This window comes from Aotus nancymaae, unplaced genomic scaffold, assembly GCF_030222135.1.
Source record: "Aotus nancymaae isolate 86718 unplaced genomic scaffold, 86718_ANA_hifiasm-v0.15.2.pri h1tg000053l, whole genome shotgun sequence".
Classification (NCBI taxonomy): Eukaryota; Metazoa; Chordata; class Mammalia; order Primates; family Aotidae; genus Aotus; species Aotus nancymaae.
Genome location: NW_026988467.1, coordinates 9,078,382 through 9,096,953, shown reverse-complemented (window position 1 = coordinate 9,096,953; position 18,572 = coordinate 9,078,382). Strand labels below are relative to the sequence as shown.

At 51.2% G+C, this 18,572-nt stretch overlaps 1 non-coding gene across 1 annotated transcript; it reads left to right on the top strand.

Moving 5' to 3' along the window:
• Positions 1-107, top strand: LOC135269614 (U6 spliceosomal RNA). The gene has a single exon (XR_010337863.1). It is a non-coding gene; the product is annotated as a U6 spliceosomal RNA (small nuclear RNA).
• Positions 108-18,572: the final 18,465 nt, after the last annotated feature.

The following is an 18,572-nucleotide window of genomic DNA, read 5'->3' as shown; positions in this document are numbered from 1 at the left end:
GTGCTCGCTTCGGCAGCACATATACTAAAATTGGAACGATACAGAGAAGATTAGCATGGGCCCTGCGCAAGGATGACACACAAATTTGCGAAGCGTTCCATATATTAAAAATCTTCTATATAAAATATATGGTGTGGTGAAACAAGAATGCAGATACCACAGGTAAAAATAGGAACTGGCACAACTTACTAGAATGTCACTTGATGATAGGTATCAAAAGCCCTAAAAAAAGTGTTTTTTGAGACTGGGTATCACTCTGTTGCCCAGGCAGGAGCGCAGTGGTGTGATCTTGGCTCATGTAGCCTCTGCCTCCAAGGTTCAAGCAATTCTTGTGCCTCCACCTCCCGAGTAGCTGAGACTTACAGGTATGTGCCACCATGCCCGGCTAATTTTTGTATTTTTAGTAGAGACGGGGTTTCACCATATTGGCCAGGTTTGTCTTGAACTCCTGGCCTCAAGTGATCTGTCAGCCTCAGCCTCCCAAAGTGCTGGGATTTCAGGTATGAGCCACCATGCCTGGCCTAAAAAAGTATTTTAACAGTTTCCATACCTCAAGCCAACAATTTCACATGTGGGAATACATCCTAAGGAAATAGAAATGTACAAAAATGTTTTTGTGCCAAGAAATCTACTTTTTTTTTTTTTTTTTTTTAAGATGGAGGCTCACTCTGTTGCCCAGGTTGGAGTGCAATGGCTCGATCTAGGCTCACTGCAACCTCCACCTCCTGGGTTCACGTGATTCTTCTGCCTCAGCCTCCCAAGTAGCTGGGACTACAGGCACGCGCCTCCACACCCAGCTAACTTTTGTATTTTTTAGTAGAGACAGGGTTTCACCATGTTGGTCAGGATGGTCTCGATCTTTTGACTTTGTGATCTGCCCATTGCAGCCTCCTAAAGTGCTGGTATTACAGGTGTGAGCCACCATACCTAACCCAACAACAGTAATTCTTATAATCAGAAGAATAAAAGAACAATGATATTGAAAAGGGAGGGAAAGAGAGAGAGATAAGGGGAGCCATGCAGAGAGCAGAAAGAGCTCTCAAACAGGGGCATCCAACTGTGGAGGGGTGAGAAGCTGAGAGGGAAGGTAAGGGCCCAAAAGTGGAAGGGGTGCCCCTTACATAACATCACCTGGGCCTTTGGGGGCTGCAATTTGCAGTAGCTCAGGAGGGCATGCCTCAGCCCCAAGGCCCCACCCCTATTTTCACAGCTCTCTGCTCTCTTGCATTCTCCCTCCTCATTTCCAAGGAAGGTGGCTGCCCCTGCCAGACGCAGACGCATTGCACCGACCTCATTGTCAAACCTCATCTAACTTGAAAGCAAAGGATAGGAGGGTGGGAAGGAACAGAGTCCCCTAGGAATGTTAGAGGCAGGGAGATGGGAAATTCTGCAGCCCATCTGAGAGTAGGAACCTGTTGGGTTCGAGGGGATAAAGCATAAGACCAAAGTGCAAATAATGATCAGATGGGTCAGCCTGTGCTGCCTGCTCAGAGGCACTACGATGGTCCTAGAGAAAGCCCTAGAGACAATTTTAGGAGACAGAAAGCAGGAATTGATCACCCAAGGACAGAGGCTGAGTGAAGGAAGAGTGGCAAGCTCTGTGCTGGTCTGAGCCCTTGAAACAAATCCTACGTAGGGGATTGCTACGGGGCTGGGGGTCTCAGGGAGTCCAGAGATGAGTCCTGGCAGCGACTCCCGCGGGCGCCCGCGTTTCAGCACCGCGGACAGGGGCCGACCTTGGATCCAGATGGGTCCTCAGATCCACTGGCGGCTCTGCGGCTCCACTTCTCCCCTACCCTTCCCTGGCCAATCTCAGCCCGGATGTTCCCTTGGAGGCCTCCGCGGTTCCTCCATCCTGGACCCCCTGGTGCTGGTGCCGCGGCTCCCGAGCTCTTGGCGAGTGATACGACCCGGGGAGCCAACCTGGAGCGCCCTCGGGTCCCGGCAGCTAAGTAGGGATCTGAGATCTGGGGTAGGGGCAAGAGCAGATCTAGTCTCCCCCTCTCCCCCGCCACATTTGGCTCAGCTTGGACAGAGTCTTGCTCTCCGGCTATGGCGCTAAGAGGAAAATGCCGAGGTGAGAGCAGAGAGGCGGCCAGAGGCACCCTAAGGAGAAGCTGAGAGCCAGCGCAGGTGCGGGACATTGTCCCTGTGCGCCCAAGCACACGGACCTTCCGGAGACACTCCCTCTTCTCAAGCGCAGCCCCGACCAGCCTCTCTCCGCCCTTTCCCACGCCTGACCCTGCCAGCTTCCATCACCCCAGGGGGCTGGGAGCCAGAACATGGGCCAGGGCAGCCCAGATCCCCGAGTCAGCCCTCCCGTGGCCCACCGGCTCCAGAAAATTCGGTGCAGCTCCCCCCATCCCAGGCGACCCCTAAATCGCCGGCAGAATTCAAGTCTCTGGCCTGAACTGTGCCTGGCTGAGCCTCGGCCCTCTGCCTCCTGCCGCTCCATGGGGCTTCTGCAGTGCTTCCTCTGGCGCTTGGCCTCCGCCAGCCTTAGGCGACTGGGTCTCCTGGAGAAGGCGGCTTTCTTTCCCTCCTCTGTGTCCCCACTCTTCGCCCCCAAGCCATCTCCCACCCACGAGCCCCGTTAATGCTCTGCTGTTGTCCATGAATAGAGTGGGCCAAACGCAGGCCTCGGAAATTTACATCATTTCGCCTTGGCTTGGGAGTGCAGAGGATGTGACTGAGCTAGATTTCCTTTCCTTTTTTTTTTCTTTTCTTTTTTTTGAGACATGGTCTGGCTCTGTCACTCAGGCTGGAGTGCACTGGAGGGATCATGGCTCACTGCAACCTCCGCCTCCTGTGCTCAAGGGATGTTATCACCTCAGCTTCCTGAATAGCTGGACCACAGGCCTGCACCATGGTACACAGCTAATTTTTGTATTTTTAGTAGATTCGGGGTTTCACCTTGTTGGCCAGGCTTGGTTCAAGTGATCCTCCTGCCTCTGCCTCCCAAAGTGGTGGAATTGCAGGCATGAGCCATCATGCCCTGCACTTTCTTATTTATATTTGGTTTAGCTGTAACAACTAGTCTGCATTTCTCAGAAGATGCCTCAAGAGAGGGAAAGGTTGACCAAAACATGGTATGTGAGAGAGAGAGAGAGAGAGAGAGAGAGAGAGAGAGAGATGGTTGGAGGGAGGTCTTGTGCTACTGTAACCACTCCCAGATCAAGAGGGAATGAAAAAGGCCAGGTGCGGTGGCTCATACTTAGGGAGATTGAGGCGGGCAGATCACCTGAGGTCAGGAAGTTCAAGACCAGCCTGGCCAACATGGTGAAACCTCATCTTTATAGAAAATACAAAAATTACCCAGGCACGATGGCAGGCACCTGTAATCCCAGCTACTTGGGAGGCTGAGGCAGGAGAATCGCTTGACCCTGGGAGGCAGAGGTTGTAGTGATCTGAGATTGCATCATTGCACTCCAGCACAGGTGACAGAACGAGACTCTAGCTCAAAAAGAAAAAAAAAAAAAGAAAAGAAAAGAAAAAGAAAAAAAAAAGACGGAATGAAAAGAGTTAATATTGGGATTACTATATAAATGATAACTATTTTTAGTCACCTTTACTCCTTTTAATCCTCAAAAAGACCCTAGGAGTTACACACTGTTATTACCATCCCATTTTACAGATGAGGAATTGAGGCACAGATTGGTGAAGGCACACAGTAAAGGCCAGAATCTAGATTTGAACCGAGGAAGTCTCTCTCCAGAGTTCATGCCCTTAACCATGACACTACTTTCCCTTATTTGTAATCTAAAGATTCCCATTTACTGAGGTTCTCCCACGGGCCAAGGGCTTTCTGTCGCCACCCAAATTGCATCTTGTAGCTCTCATAATTCCCACATGTTATGGGAGAGACCCGGTGGGAGATGATTAAATCATGAGGGTGGGGCTTTCCTGTGCTGTCCTCATGATAGTGAATAGGTCTCATGAGATCTGATGGTTTTAAAATGGGATTTTCTTTCTTTCTCTCTTTTTTTTTCTCTTTCTTTCTTTCTCTTTCTTTCTTTCTTCTTTGCCTGCTGCCATCCACGTAAGATGTGACTTGCTCCTCCTCGCCTTCCACCGTGATTGTGAGGCCTCCCCAGCCATGGGGAGCTGTAAGTCCAATAAACCTCTTTCTTTTGTAAAGTGCCAAGTCTCCGGTATGTCTTTATCAGCTTTATACACATTATTTCATTAAACTCTCACAATGTGATAAAGGCTGTCATCATTTGGGATTGCAGATTAAGAAATATAACTTGGCCTGGGGCCACATGCTAGATACCAGGTCATGACCCCTGCTGACTCCCATTGTAGGGGGTAGGAGCTGTGACTTTCCCATGAATCCTTGCCCCTCCTGGAAACTACTGTAAAGTTCTTATTTCTACTGAAAGATCTTATTCGGCCCTATCCCAGAACCCCTGGTGTTCAGCTGCCCATCCCTGGGGATCTCAGTGGTGTTCTCTCTACCCCCAGAAGCCTCCTGCTCTCCATCCCTGTAGCCAGCAGGCCTCTGTGGCAGATTCTGGCTACCTGTGTTGTTTCTCTGGTGATTTTGGTGGGAGCTGTCCTCCTGGACCTGAGGAATATCCTGGGCCAAGGGAAGGCCATGGAATGTTCTCTTGGGGCTCTGTCCTGCAGGTACGTCCTCCTGGCCTTGCTAATCCTCTTGCTCCAGGTGGAGTGGGCCCTCTGCTGCTGGGCGCATGGAGTTATGTATCACTGGTCCTGGCTCTTTTTATTGAGACAGAGTCTCACTCTGTCACCCAGACTGAAGTGCAGTGGTGCCATCTTGGCTCGGTGTAACCACCCCCTCCTGGGTTCAAGGGATGCTCACGCCTCAGCCTCCCGAGTAGCTGGGATTATAGGTGTGCACCACCACACCCGTAATTTTTTTGTATTTTTAGTAGAAATGATGTTTCACTAAGTTGGCCAGACTGGTCTCAAACTCCTAACCTCAGATGATCTGCCTGAGTTGGCCTCCCAAAGTGCTGGGCTTACAGGCGTGAGCCACTGCATCCAGCCCAGTCCTGGCTCTTTGGACCTGCTGCTACCCAGCAGGATGGAGGGCCTCTGTCAGGCAGAGCTGAACAAGGTGAATGTCCACCGTGCCTGGTGTTGGGAGAAACCGGGCTCATTCTGTAAGCCCGACATGGAGAAGGCAACACTAAGCCTTGAGACGCTGTTGGAGAGAGGCTCTGGGCCCAGCTCGCTGCTCTCAGGAGCCACCTCTGGGCTGCTTCAGGAATCCCCTGGTATCAGCCTCCCAAATCGTTGGGAATACAGGTGTGAGCCACCACATCCAGCTTGTTTTGTTTTTTTTGAGTCAGGCTCTCACCTTTTCACCCAGGCTGGAGTGCAGTGGCTCCAACATGGCTCACTGCAGCCTCAAACTCCTGGGCTCGAGAGATCCTCCTGTCTCAGCCTCCTAATATTTTTGTTTCAAACAGTTGTCTTTTAAAGAAATTAAGAAAAGTTTACAAATTAGCCGGGCGCGGTGGCTCACGCCTGTAATCCCAGCACTTTGGGAGGCCGAGGCGGGTGGATCACGAGGTCAAGAGATCGAGACCATCCCGGTCAACATGGTGAAACCCCGTCTCTATTAAAAATACAAAAAATTAGCTGGGCACGGTGGCGCGTGCCTGTAATCCCAGCTACTCAGGAGGCTGAGGCAGGAGAATTGCCTGAACCCAGGAGGCGGAGGTTGCGGTGAGCCGAGATCACGCCACTGCACTCCAGCCTGGGTAACAAGAGTGAAACTCCGTCTCAAAAAAAAAAAAAAAGCAAAGAAAAGTTTACAAATTACCAGATGGTCAAGATATTTGAAAGAAGAAAAGATAGTCTTTTCTATTCAGCCATGTGTTTGCCCTGTCTGGGCTCTCCATTCCTTCATGAACATGTTTCCATCTTACACCATTTCCTTTTGGCCAGAAGTACTTCCTTTAGCCTATCTAATCGTGCAGTTCTGCTAGAGACATTTTTTTTTAAGGCTAGTCAAGGGAAGCAGGGAATGGAGAGGGAACAAAGAAATCTGCAGTTGCATGTGATGGAGACAAATGCTCTTGCTCTTATATTGTCTAAAATCATCAATTTTACCTTCATTTAAAGGATATTTTAGCTGGATATAGAAGCCTGCATTAACAGGATTTTTATTCTCTTGGCACTTTATTTTTTATTTTATTTATTTATTTATTTTTTGAGATGCGGTTTCACCATGTTGGTCAGACTGGTCTTGAATTCCTGACCTCAGGTAATCCACCCGCCTTGGCCTCCCAAAGTACTGGGATTACAGATGTGAGCCACCACACCCGGCCTCTTGGCATTTTAAAGTAAGTGGATATTCTATTATCTTCTTGTCTCTGTTATTTTTGACAAAGTCAGACATTAGTCTACATTCAAATTTCTCTAGTTGTCTATGAAATGTCCTTTTAGAATTGATTAGTTCAAATAAGCATCCTAAAAGGATCTTCATAGTGCATTTGGTAATTATATCAATTCTTTGTTTTGTTTTTTTTTTGAGACAGAATCTTGCTCTGTCGCCAGGTGCCAGGCTGGAGCGCAGTGGCACGACTCAGCTCACTGCAACTACCACCTCCCGGGTTCAAGCAACGCTCCTGCCTCAGCCTCCCAAGTAGCTGGGACTATAGGTGTGCGCCACCACACCCAGGTAATTTTTGTATTTTTAGTAGAGACAGGGTTTTTGCCATGTTGGCCAGGCTGGTCTCAAACTCTTGACCTCAGGTGATCCACTTGCCTCAGCCTCCCAAAGTGCTAGAATTACAGGCATGAGCCACTGTGCCCTGCAGATTTTGCCATTATAACAAGCTCCCAAATGCTGCTCCTGCTTTGTGGGCCACACTTTGAGCAGCAAAACTCTGGATCTTGGGCATGATTTCCCAGAGAGCAGAGCAGCGGGACTGACTCGAGCTTGTCTCCCTTTCTGCTTGACCAGCCCTGCCCCAGGTGCCAGGGTGTTTCTTCAGTCCAGATGCCCACACTGCCTTACTTTTTTTTGAAACCCGCCTGCCTTGGCCTCCCAAAGTGCTGGGGTTACCGGCGTGAGCCACCGTGCCTGGCTGGATGCCACTCACTTTAAAATGACCAGATCACATATGAACTCAGAGTGAGAGCGCACTCATCACCAGGTGGGTGGCACCAAGCCATTCATGAAGATCTGCCCCCACGATTTAACACCTCCCGTCAAACCCCACCTCCAACATTGAGAATTACATTTCAACATGAGACTTTTGTTTTGTTTTGTTTTGTTTGTTTGTTTTTTTTTTGAGACGGAGTTTCGCTCTTGTTACCCAGGCTGGAGTGCAATGGTGTGACCTCCGCTCACCGCAACCTCCGCCTCCTGGGTTCAGGCAATTCTCCCGCCTCAGCCTCCTGAGTAGCTGGGATTACAGGCACACGCCACCATGCCCAGCTAATTTTTTGTATTTTTAGTAGAGACGGGGTTTCACCATGTTGACCGGGATGGTCTCGATCTCTTGACCTCGTGATCCACCCGCCTTGGCCTCCCAAAGTGCTGGGATAACAAGCGTGAGCCACCGCGCCCGGCTAGACTCTTTTTTTTTTTTTTTGAGACAATCTCGCTTTGTTGCCCAAGCTGGAGTGCAGTGGCATGATCTCAGCTCGTCACAACTTCTGCCTCCCAGAGTCAAGCAATTCTCCTGCCTCAGCCTCCTGAGTAGCTGGGATTACAGGCATGTGCCACCACACCCAGCTAATTTTTGTATTTTTAGTAGAGACAGGATCTCCCCATGTTGGTCAGGCTGGTCTCAAACTCCTGACCTCGTGATCTGCCCACCTCGGCCTCCCAAAGTCCTGAGATTACAGGTGTGAGCCACCACGCCCGGCTTAAACTTTTTTTTGTAGAGAGGAGGTCTTGAGTTTTTCTGTGTTGCCCAGCCTGTTCTCCACCTCCTGGCTTCAAGAAAGGAGGTCTCACCCTCCCAAAGTGCTAGGATTACAGGCATGAGCCACTGCACAGGGCCTGAAATCTTTAACGATATATATATATTTTTTTACTGTAACAACCATATGTCCCAGCCACTAGTCAAAATTCACACATGCTGTTATTCTGCCTGTGTCTGGGGGAAACTGAGGCTCAGAGAAGGTGAGTAATTTGCCCAAGATCACACTGCTGATCAGTGATGACCAGGTCAGGCAGTCTGGCTCCGGAAGTGGCTGCTTAATCAGCCCCTGATGCTTCTCCCTTTGTGGCCTACACAGGAGACGGTGTCAGTGAGACTGGGTCCTGGGGACTTCTATGCAGACAGAAGACTGGGGGACACTGATGCCTCACTCTGGGTATAAACTTCCCTCCCTTCCTCCTCATGGGTCATGGCCAGGTTTAAAGAGACCACGTCTGTAGTGTGCTGGGCAGAGGATTCGACACATAGCACACGCTGGATCTATGTGAGCTGTGGATTGCCTCTTTTCCTCACCAGAGCTGAACTGCCTGCCTCTGCCAGGTTCCTGGGGCCAGGGTGACCCCTGCCCCCATCTCCCCATCGCTGGAGGCTGTGCCAGTGGCAAGGCTGGGAGAAGGAAGTTGGGAGTTTATAGTTGCAGCGCTCACTAATGGTAATGATTGTTATGAACATTTCAGGCTGATGGAAAATAGGGATGACATGAGGCCCCAGATGGCTCCTCTGCTCTTCTTCCTCTCTGAACTCAGCCAGAACATTGTTCAGAAAACTGCCTTGTTTCCATGTATGGCAACTGGCTAACCTTTCTCCTGTCCTGGCCCTCGGTAGCAGATATGCCTTCATTCATGCTTTTATATCCATCCGTGTATCCATCCATCCATCCATCCATCCACCCACCCATTTACCCATCCATACATCCATCCATTCACCCACCCATTTATCCATCCATCCATCCACCCACCCACCCATTTACCCATCCATCCATCCATCCATTCACCCACCCATTTATCCATCCATCCATCCACCCACCCACCCATTTACCCATCCATCCATCCATCCATTCACCCACCCATTTATCCATCCATCCACCTACCCATTTATCCATCCATCCATCCATCCACCCACCCATTTACCCATCCATACATCCATCCATTCACCCACCCATTTATCCATCCATCCATCCACCCACCCACCCATTTACCCATCCATCCATCCATCCATTCACCCACCCATTTATCCATCCATCCACCCATCCACCCACCCATTTATCCATCCATCCATCCACCCACCCATTTATCCATATATCCATCCATCCACCGATCCATCCATCCATCCATCCACCCACCCATTTATCCATCCATCCATCCACCCATCTATCCATCCACTCATGCTTTATCCATCCATCCACCCATCCATCCATCCATCCACCCACCCATGTATCCATCCATCCATCCATCCACCCACCCATTTATCCACCCATCCATCCATCCACTCACCCATTTATCCATCCATCCATCCATCCACTCACCCATTTATCCATCCATCCATCCATCCATCCATCCATCCATCCATCCATCCATCCTTGCAAGATCAGTTCCCTGATTTGAGCCTTCCAGCTGCAATTTTCTGAGGTTCTAGAAGGAGGAATACTCACACCTGTTCATGGGGTCAAGTATGGGAGCTAATCACCTGAGAGGCACACTGACTCCGTCCCTGTCCCCCTTATATCTTACTCCAGTCTCCCCAGAAAGACTCTGGGGATGCAGGGTCCCCTGGAGGATGGTGCTACTGCATCACCAGCAGGTGGCGCTGGAGGCTCTCGCCTTACCTGGGCGACACTGGCTGCTTGTTGGTTTGGGAAGGAGCAGGCTGACTAGGTTCGGGAAGACAGGGCTGATTGACAGGGCTGACCGGGTATGAGAAAACCCAGCCCAAGGCCAGGCTGGGTTCTTCCCCACCCCACACCCCAGGCCAGGGTGAGACAGAACTCTTGGAAGAGATCTTGGCCTTGGGTGGGTGCTCCTGGCTGTGCAGGAGGCCTGTTCCCCATTTGGTCTGGGACCAGTACATGGTGGTTTAGTCAACTTACTCCATCGTTCCTGAGAGTTTTGTCCAGGGCACATACTTTGCAATTACACAGACCTCAGTTTAAATCTCAGCCCTGCCTCTTGAGGGCTGTGTGATCTTGGCCAAATCGCTCTGTTTCTCTGGGCCTCAGGTTTCTCACCAGTAAAATGGGGTAATAATGCTTATTATCAGGTCAACATAATCATGATAGGTGGTCAGTGAGTGCGGGTTCCCTCCACCATCCACGGGCCTCATGTTGGTGGTCCTGTCAGCTGTCAGAGCCCAGCATGGGGCTGTATTCATGCCGCACTGTTCCCAAACAAGGATAGAACTGGGCTTCTAGTAAGACTGGACTGAAGGGTGGGGTGAAGAAAGTTCTAGAAACTGCTTCTCAAGCCCACAGACAGCTGCACTAATTGCTGCCCCTCCTTCTGGGGACTTGGGCAATCACTCCAACTTTCCAGTAACTTCTGCTTCTTTCACAATAGGCTGGAGGGAAATTTCTACTTAAAAAATAATTGCTTTTCTAGGAAAATCCCGGCAAGCAAAAGCTCATCATGTTACCCTGCGTCGGGGATTAAAACAACAAAACAGCAAAGCCAGGCACAGTGGCGCACGTCTGTAACCTAGCTATGTGGGAGGCTGAGGCTGGAGGATTGCTTGAGCCTAGGAGTTCGAGAGCAGCCTTGACAACATAGTCAACTAAAGAAAAGAACAAAACTTAATCCTGGCTGGGCATGGTGGCTCATGAAATCCCAGCACTTTGGGGTGGTGGGTGGATTACCTGAGGTCAAGAGTTTGAGACCAGCCTGGCTAACATGGTGAAACGCTGTCTTTACTAAAAATACAAAAATTAGCTTGTGTAGTGGCAGGTGCCTGTAATCCCAGCTACTTGGGAGGCTGAGGCAGGAGAATGGCTTGAACCTGGGAGGTAGAGGTTGCAGTGAGCAGAGAAGGCACCACTGCACTCCAGCGTGGGTGACAGAGTGAGACCTCATCTCAAAAAACAACAACAAAAACTCAGTCCTAGAGGTAGGTGATTTCTGTTTACTTCCCTTGGAAAGGCCAAGTCTGTCCCCACAAACTGGTGCTTGGGGCATCTGTTTCTGGGCAGCAAGTGATTAAGCCCCGGGAGTGGGTTTGGCAGTTAAGCTGGGAGTGCTGTGCCGGGGGTGTGGGGTGGGGTGGCGACACTAAACTTGTGTCTGTGTCCTGGGTGTTCAGAAGCTGGAGCTGAGCTGGGGAGCTTCTCCTAGGTCTCCTTTAGGGGACCAGGAATGCCAGGTGGTCTCGAAGGTAGGCTCTGCAGCAAACTGTTTGGGTAGGGATGGGATGGGTAGGATGGGAGGCATTCGGGCTGCCCTTCCCCCACTGGGAGTTTCAGATCTCAGAGCCGCAGGACCCCAAGAGGAAGGCAAGCTCCAGTGACATGAGGACACTTTGGAGGGTGGGGAACCAGATTGAGTGGGACACAGGAAGCCCGTGGATGGGGACAGGGGCCTCTGAGGTGGGGCACGTCTCAGTCTGGAGCTCCTGGGAGTGACACTGGAATCCTTTCGTCACCAACGCCCAGTGGATTCTTCTTTTCTGCATTCCAGCAGCCAGCCCCAGGAGAGGTGGGGACCGTCTTTGGAACTGCAGAAATCTTCGTGTCATGCCCCATCAGCACCTCAGCAGCCTTATCTCCACCCTTGGCTTTTCCCTAGGTGCTGAGAGTTCAGGTGACAGGGGGTGGGTCAGCTCTCCTGGTGAAAAGTGCAGAGAGTGGCTCCCAGTCCCACCAGCTGCCCACCCCTTCCCTCACTTATCGCACAGCCTTGACACAGCAGAACGGAAAGGGCAATCTTTGGAATCAGAGACACCTGAGTTTATATTTATTTGTTTTTTTATTTATTTTTTGAGATGGAGTTTTGCTCTTGTTACCCGGGCTAGAGTGCAATGGTGCGATCTCCACTCACCGAAACCTCCACCTCCCAGGTTCAAGTAATTCTTCTGCCTCAGCCTCCTGAGTAGCTGGGATTATAGGCATGCGCCACCATGCCTGGCTAATTTTGTATTTTTAGTAGAGGTGGATTCCCTATGTTGGTCAGGCTGGTCTTGAACTCCTGACCTTGTGATCCACCCGCCTTGGCCTCCAAAGTGCTGGGATTACAGGCATGAGCCACCGTGGCCAGACACCTGAGTTTATTTATTTTTATTTGTATTTGAAACAGGGTCTTGCTCTGTTGCTCAGGCTGGAGTGTAGTGGCTCAATCATGGCTCGCTGCAGCCTCCATCTCCTGAGCGTAAATGATCCTCCCATCTCAGCCTCTTGAGTAGCTGGGACTATAGTCACACACCACCATGCTTAGCAAATTTTTTCATATTTTTTTGTACAGATGGGATCTCGCTATGTTGCCCAAGCTGGTTTTGAATTCCTGGCCTCAAGCCATCCTCCCACCTTGGCCTCCCTGAAATTACAGGCATGAGCCACCCCACCTGGCAGCACCTAAGTTTAAATCCATGCTCTGCCACTGCTGTGTGAAACCTGCGAAGTGCTTCAGTCATCTGAGCCTCAGTTTTCCTAATCTAGCAGATGGGCATGGCTGACCTGCCCAGTCTGCCTCGCAGAGTTAGGGTGACAACAAGACATTGTGCTTTGCAGACAAGAAAAGCATAATCTCACAGCACACGCTACCTCTCCGTCTCTCCCCACAGCTGAATATGGCTCGCAGACACATTTCATCTGAAACTCTCAACAGTAAAAAAAAATTCTAAAATTTTTAGCAACACTAAAAAAATCAGATACTTATTCAAGATGTTAAAGATATGCGTCTGTCTCTGACAATACAGATGCATTCCCACAAGACGGTACCCAGGCGCACTGAGCTGCTCCCTTCAGTAAGCCTCTACCGTCCCCATAGCCCCCCAAATGCCCAGTATGTCCCCAACACCTAGACCAAGGGTGAGGCGCTATTTGTCACCTGGCTGGCTTCACTCATTGCTCCACCCGCCTGTAGGTGTTTGGGTTGGCAACCCTAGCTTTATTTACTGATTGATTTTTCTTTAAGATGGAGTCTAGCTCTGTCGCCCAGGCTGGAGTGCAGTGGCACGATCTCAGCTCATTGCAACCTCCGCCCTCGGGTTCAAGCGATTCTCATGCCTCAGCCTCCCAAGTAGCTGGAATTATAGACGTGTGTCACCATGCCCGGCTAATTTTTATATTTTTAGGAGAGACAGGGTTTCATCATGTTGGCCAGGCTGGTCTTGAACTCCCAACCTCAAGTGATCCACCCACCTTGGCCTCCCAGAGTGCTGGGATTACAGGTGTGAGCTACTGCGCCTGGCCCTTGGCATAATTTAAATAGGAATTGCAGTGTTATGATGACTCCCACTGGTCATTCCAAGGCTGGGCACCTGCTTCTGGCTGAGTCACGACCCCTCTCTTCTTCTTGGTGCACCCTCTGGCCCTGCATGTGTCCCACCCGCCTGGCACTGGCCACTAACCCTGGAGGTGGCAGCCTAGGAAAGTTGCTGGACTTGGCTCCTTTCAGAAGCGTGGCTGTGACTCACTTAGACAAATTGCTGCATTTTCCTGTCCTGAGAGTTGAAACTGCTTGGATGAGCCTGGACAGTTTAGGGGCTTGATGGAGTTTCCCAAGCCCCTAATGTGTTCTTCCCTGACTGAGTGGAGTGAGCCAGCCCCAGGGGACGCTGTGCCCTGGCCTCCCCACCATCACCTGCAGCAGCCCGTTTCTGTCTTCCCCCCCAACCCCATCATGATCAATGGGACAGGCCCTCAGGTTGCAGCGCATGAACCCATCAGAGGACCCAGGCCTTGGGCCTGAAGGGAGCTCTGGCCACTCACAGTCCCTCCAGGGAGCCCCTGGGTGTGGCGTTTGGGCTCTGACAACAGCCGTAGGAGGCCTAGGAAGGCCCCACCCCGGCTTTTCTCCTTTGCAATGTGTCTCTTTCCCATCAAAATATGGGTCCTAGTGGCCAGTGTCCCTGGGAACTGTGGAATCAAGCTTCCTGGACACCTGCCACTCAGCCAGCTGGTGGCTCCTTTAGAAAGCTTTTTGTGCTACTGAGGACATGAGTCTGTTGGGGAAAAGGCTGCTAGCTGAGCCCTCCCAGATCCCACACAGTACCTGGCTGTTGCCTGGGACCACTGTCTTTCCCCACCGCTTGGCTAAGCTTTAGCCTCCTCCAGGAATGCTTCCTAGATCTCAGCCTTCTGGAGCTGTGTGTCTTCATCTGTCCCTAGTTTGCTGTGTGACTTCGGGCAAGCAGCATGATCTCTCTGGTCTACTCCCTTAGGATACCTAGAAGAATCTGAGCAGAGCACTCTGTGGAAGGCACTGGGCAAAGGCAGTGGAGAGAGGGCTAGTGCAGAGAGTGTTTATGTGGCAGCACCGTGAGTACCATGAAGCCAAGGGCTGGGAGCTAGATTTCCTGTGTTCAAATTCCAGTTCCAGTCTGGGTACAGTGGCTCACATCTGTAAACTCAGCACTTTGGAAGGCCGAGGCGGATGGATCACCTGAGGTCAGGAGTTTGAGACCAGCCTGGCCAACATGGTGAAACCCCATCTCTACTAAAAATACAAAAATTAGCCGAGCGTGGCGGTACATGCCTGTAATCCCAGCTACTTGGGAGGCTGAGGCAGGAGAATGGCTTGAACCCAGGAGGTGGAGGTTGCAGTGAGCTGAGATCACGCCACGGCACTGCATCCTGGGTGACAGAGCAAGACTCCATCTCAAAAACAAAAACAAAAACAAAACACTAAATTCCGGTTCTTGGCAGCTCCGTGACCTTGGGGACAATTACAGCACCCACTGCACAGGGTAGCTGAGAGGATTAAACAAAATCACGAAAGAGACGCACTTGGCACCACTGAAGTGTTCAGGAAAGGCTTGGCCATTGTTAGGATTGGAACCTGAATGCACAGAACCTGCCAAAGGAAAAGAGAAGCTTCCGGGACCCAGGTGTCGGCTCACCCACGATTCCTACAGGTAGAGCTGCGGCTATGATGCCTTAATTTCCGGGGATTGGGGACCTGAATTCGGGTCACTTCAATTTGTGCCATGCCTGAGCATGGCAGACCCCCCAGGGAGGAGGCAGGAGTGAGCTCTCCTGGGACCCCTGCCATGGTGGGTGCTATGAGTTGCCCTCCCAGAGGTGAGTTCTCTGGGTGCCACCACACAGAACACACGGCAGGGACTCGGGTCCCTCCACCCAAACCCATACAAGGCCTTGGGACTGTCCTCACCAACTCAGATCACGGGGATGCAGGGGGTTCACCTTCTCCAAGGAAGGGCCAGGGACACAAGAGAAAACAGGGAGCTATTTCGAGAAGGTGTTGAGGCTGGGACACTAAAATTAGAGCCTTGATTCCTAAAAAGACATTGGCGCCAACTGAGGCCTTGAAGAGGGCTCTTTAGCGCGGAATGTGACCCCAGGAAGCACGCTGGCTGTTCTGGGCAATGAGGTCAGCCTGCAAGGCGCATGGGACCGCCCAATGGCCGGTGGTCATGGGCACCTCTCCCCCGGCCAGCCCCACCAGCAGAATTCTGGAACTAGTTCCAACCGCTTCCTGTCTGCCCCAAGCCAGCGCAAGGGTGAGCGGGCAGAGCCCCAAGTTCCCGGCGCTGCTGCCCTTCCAGGCTGCCTTCCTTTTATAACTGTCCTTTGGCTTCTTGTGCTTTGGGTTCCTTTCTGGGTGTGTCGGGGAGGGGGAAGGTAGGATGCAGAAGCAGCACCCAGCTTGGAGCCTGGTGTTCCTGGAGGCTGAGGGCAGGGCCAGGGGAAGTATGAACCAGGTAGGGGCCTGGTATCTCCAGCCCAGGTGGGCCTAGGCCTCTGTCCCCAGGGACAGGGCTCAAGACTTACTTTTTTTTTTTTTTTTTTCTGAGGTGGAGTCTTGCTGGCTCGACCTCAGCTCACTGCAACCTCTGCCTCCTGGGTTCAAGCGATTCTCCTGCCTCAGCCTCCTGAGTAGCCGGTATTACAGTCATGCACCACCACACCCGGCTAATTTTTTGTATTTTTTAGTAGAGACGGGATTTTGCCACGTTGGCCAGGCTGGTCTCGAACTCCTGACCTCAAGCGATCCGCCTGCTTCGGCCTCCCAAACTGCTGGGATTACAGGTGTGAGCCACTGTGCCCAACCCCAAGACTTTCTTTCTTTGTCTCCTCCTCTGGCCTCAGAGGAAGCTGGGGAAGTCCTTACAGAGCCGACTTCCTAGGGTGAGACGCCAAAGGGGTGTCAGTCCCGCTGTTTGGAGACAGAGACGACTCCTCTGCCTCCTCTCAGGGCCCCAGGCTGGAGTCCAAGGCTTCATTTGCCCTTCCTCTTAGCCCAAGCTGTTTTCCCATGGGAGGGAGGGTGGCAAACCTGATCCTGTCACCATACTCCTGTTGAAATTCCTTTAGCGACTGCTCATGGCTCTGGGATGGGATCTGAATTTACCACCATCTAGAAGGCCCCATAAAGTCCAGTCCTGCCCAGCTCTCACTCCAAACCCTAGACCCGCGACCATGTCTCCTGTTTTCCAACACACCAAGTTCACTGTCCGTCTCCTCCTTGCCCAGCTGAGTCCCACTTACTCAACGTAATGTGGACGATGTCAATGTCCCTTCCCTTAGATGCCCAGGCTGGGACACTAGGTTCAGGCTTCTTGCCATCTGTTCTATGAACCTTTCTGCTGTGTGCTGGTGCTCCCTGTTAGAACATCAGCTCCTTGGAAACTGCCCGCTGTTGTAACTCCAGTGCTTGGTACAAAGCAGGGGCTCAGAAACACACGTTGCCTTCATTGAGGTGGAAACCAAGGAGGCAGTGCCCTGGTCACTCTTGGACAACAGGGTCTTAGAAATGCAGGCAAGTATCTGTGCCCTGTCACAGATAGGCTGCCTGGGCAAAGGAGACATGGTCTACCAAAGGAGGCCAGAAGGATGACACCATGGGAGGGGGCACCGCTGGAATGGAGCTTGGGGACAATGTCCACCAGGCTCACCCACAAGGCTGCCCGTGGCTCAGTGTCAGCCCCAGGGGGCCCCTGTCCTGCCCTGCTCTTAGCCTGACTCCATGATACCTCTCCAAGACCGAAGCCGACAAGCCCATGGGCCTTGAATCAGGCTGGGAGGGTGAGCTGGGGTTTCCATAGCAGAGGTAGAGTGAAGTGCTCAGGAAAATGAGGAACACGTGTCCCCAAAGCCTGGCATAGTTGTTCCCCTCTGAACCCCCATACTGTCTCCTGGATATGAGGAGAGATGGCTCAGCGCTTGTGGGGGCTCAGAGCCTGGCCCGCCCTAGCCCAGGTCCCCCGTCACATGCTTAGGGTTGTTAAATACTCAGACGAGTGTGGTGGCTCATACCTGTAATCCCAGCACTTTGGGAGGCTGAGGTGGGGGGGCCGCTTGAGTCCAGGAGTTTGAGATCAGCCTGGGCAGCATGGCAAGACCCCATTTCTACTTTTCTTTTTTTTTTTTTTGTAGTCGGAGTCTCACTCTGTTGCTCAGGCTGGAGTGCAACCTTCGGCTCATTGCAACCTCCGTCTCCTGGGTTCAAGTCATTCTCCTGCCTTAGCCTCCTGAGTAGCTGGGATTACAGGCACCCGCCACCACACCCAGCTAACTTTTGTGTTTTTAGTAGAGACAGGGTTTCACCACATTGGCCAGGCTGGTCTCTTGGTCAGGCTGGTCTCTTGGTCAGGCTGGTCTTGAACTCCTGATCTTGTGATCCTCCCCCCACCTTGGCCTCCCAAAGTGCTGAGATTACAGGCATGAGCCACCAGCCCGCCTCTTTTTTTTAATTAAAAAATTAAAAAATAAAAAAAAAAAACCCACTCAGAACAGCTGTGTTCAGTTGAATGGCGCTGCATCTGCTTTGCTTGGCTGGCTCTCTCACAGGCCCTGCTAAGACGTATCTGTCTAGGGCAGCTCTGGTTACGTATATCCATTGCCTGGCTTTTAATATAACCCACGTCATACCAAGGCATCCTGGTTTGGTATTTATGTTACACAGTTATGCTATTAGGTCTAAATATGTTCATATGGAATTAGCTCTAAGACAATTTAGTAATTAAATAGCTTAATAATTTAAGTAGTAGAAATATACAAAAAATCACATGTACTTGTGCTATAGAGGAAAATTCATGAAGGAGACATAAGAAATTGATCAGTGAGGCCGGGCGCAGTGGCTCACGCCTGTAATCCCAGCACTTTGGGAGGCTGAGGCGGGCGGATCACGAGGTCAAGAGACTGAGACCATCCTGGCCAACATGGTGAAACCCAGTTTCTACTACAAATACAAAAATTAGCTGGGAGCGGGGGTGCACACCTGTAGTCTCAGCTACTCAGGAGGCTGAGCCAGGAGAATTGGTTGAACCTGGGAGGTGGAGGTTGCAGTGAGCCAAGATCTTGCCATTACACTCCAGCCTGGCAACAGAGCGAGACTCCTTCTCAAAAAAAAAAAAAAAAAAAGAAAAGAAAAGAAAGAAAGAGAAAAAGAAAAAAAAAGAAAAGAAAAGAAATTAATTAGTTATGCCTGGAGGAGAGTAGGTAGGAAGGAGCTGAGGGACTAAGAGTTCGATGGGAAGGAG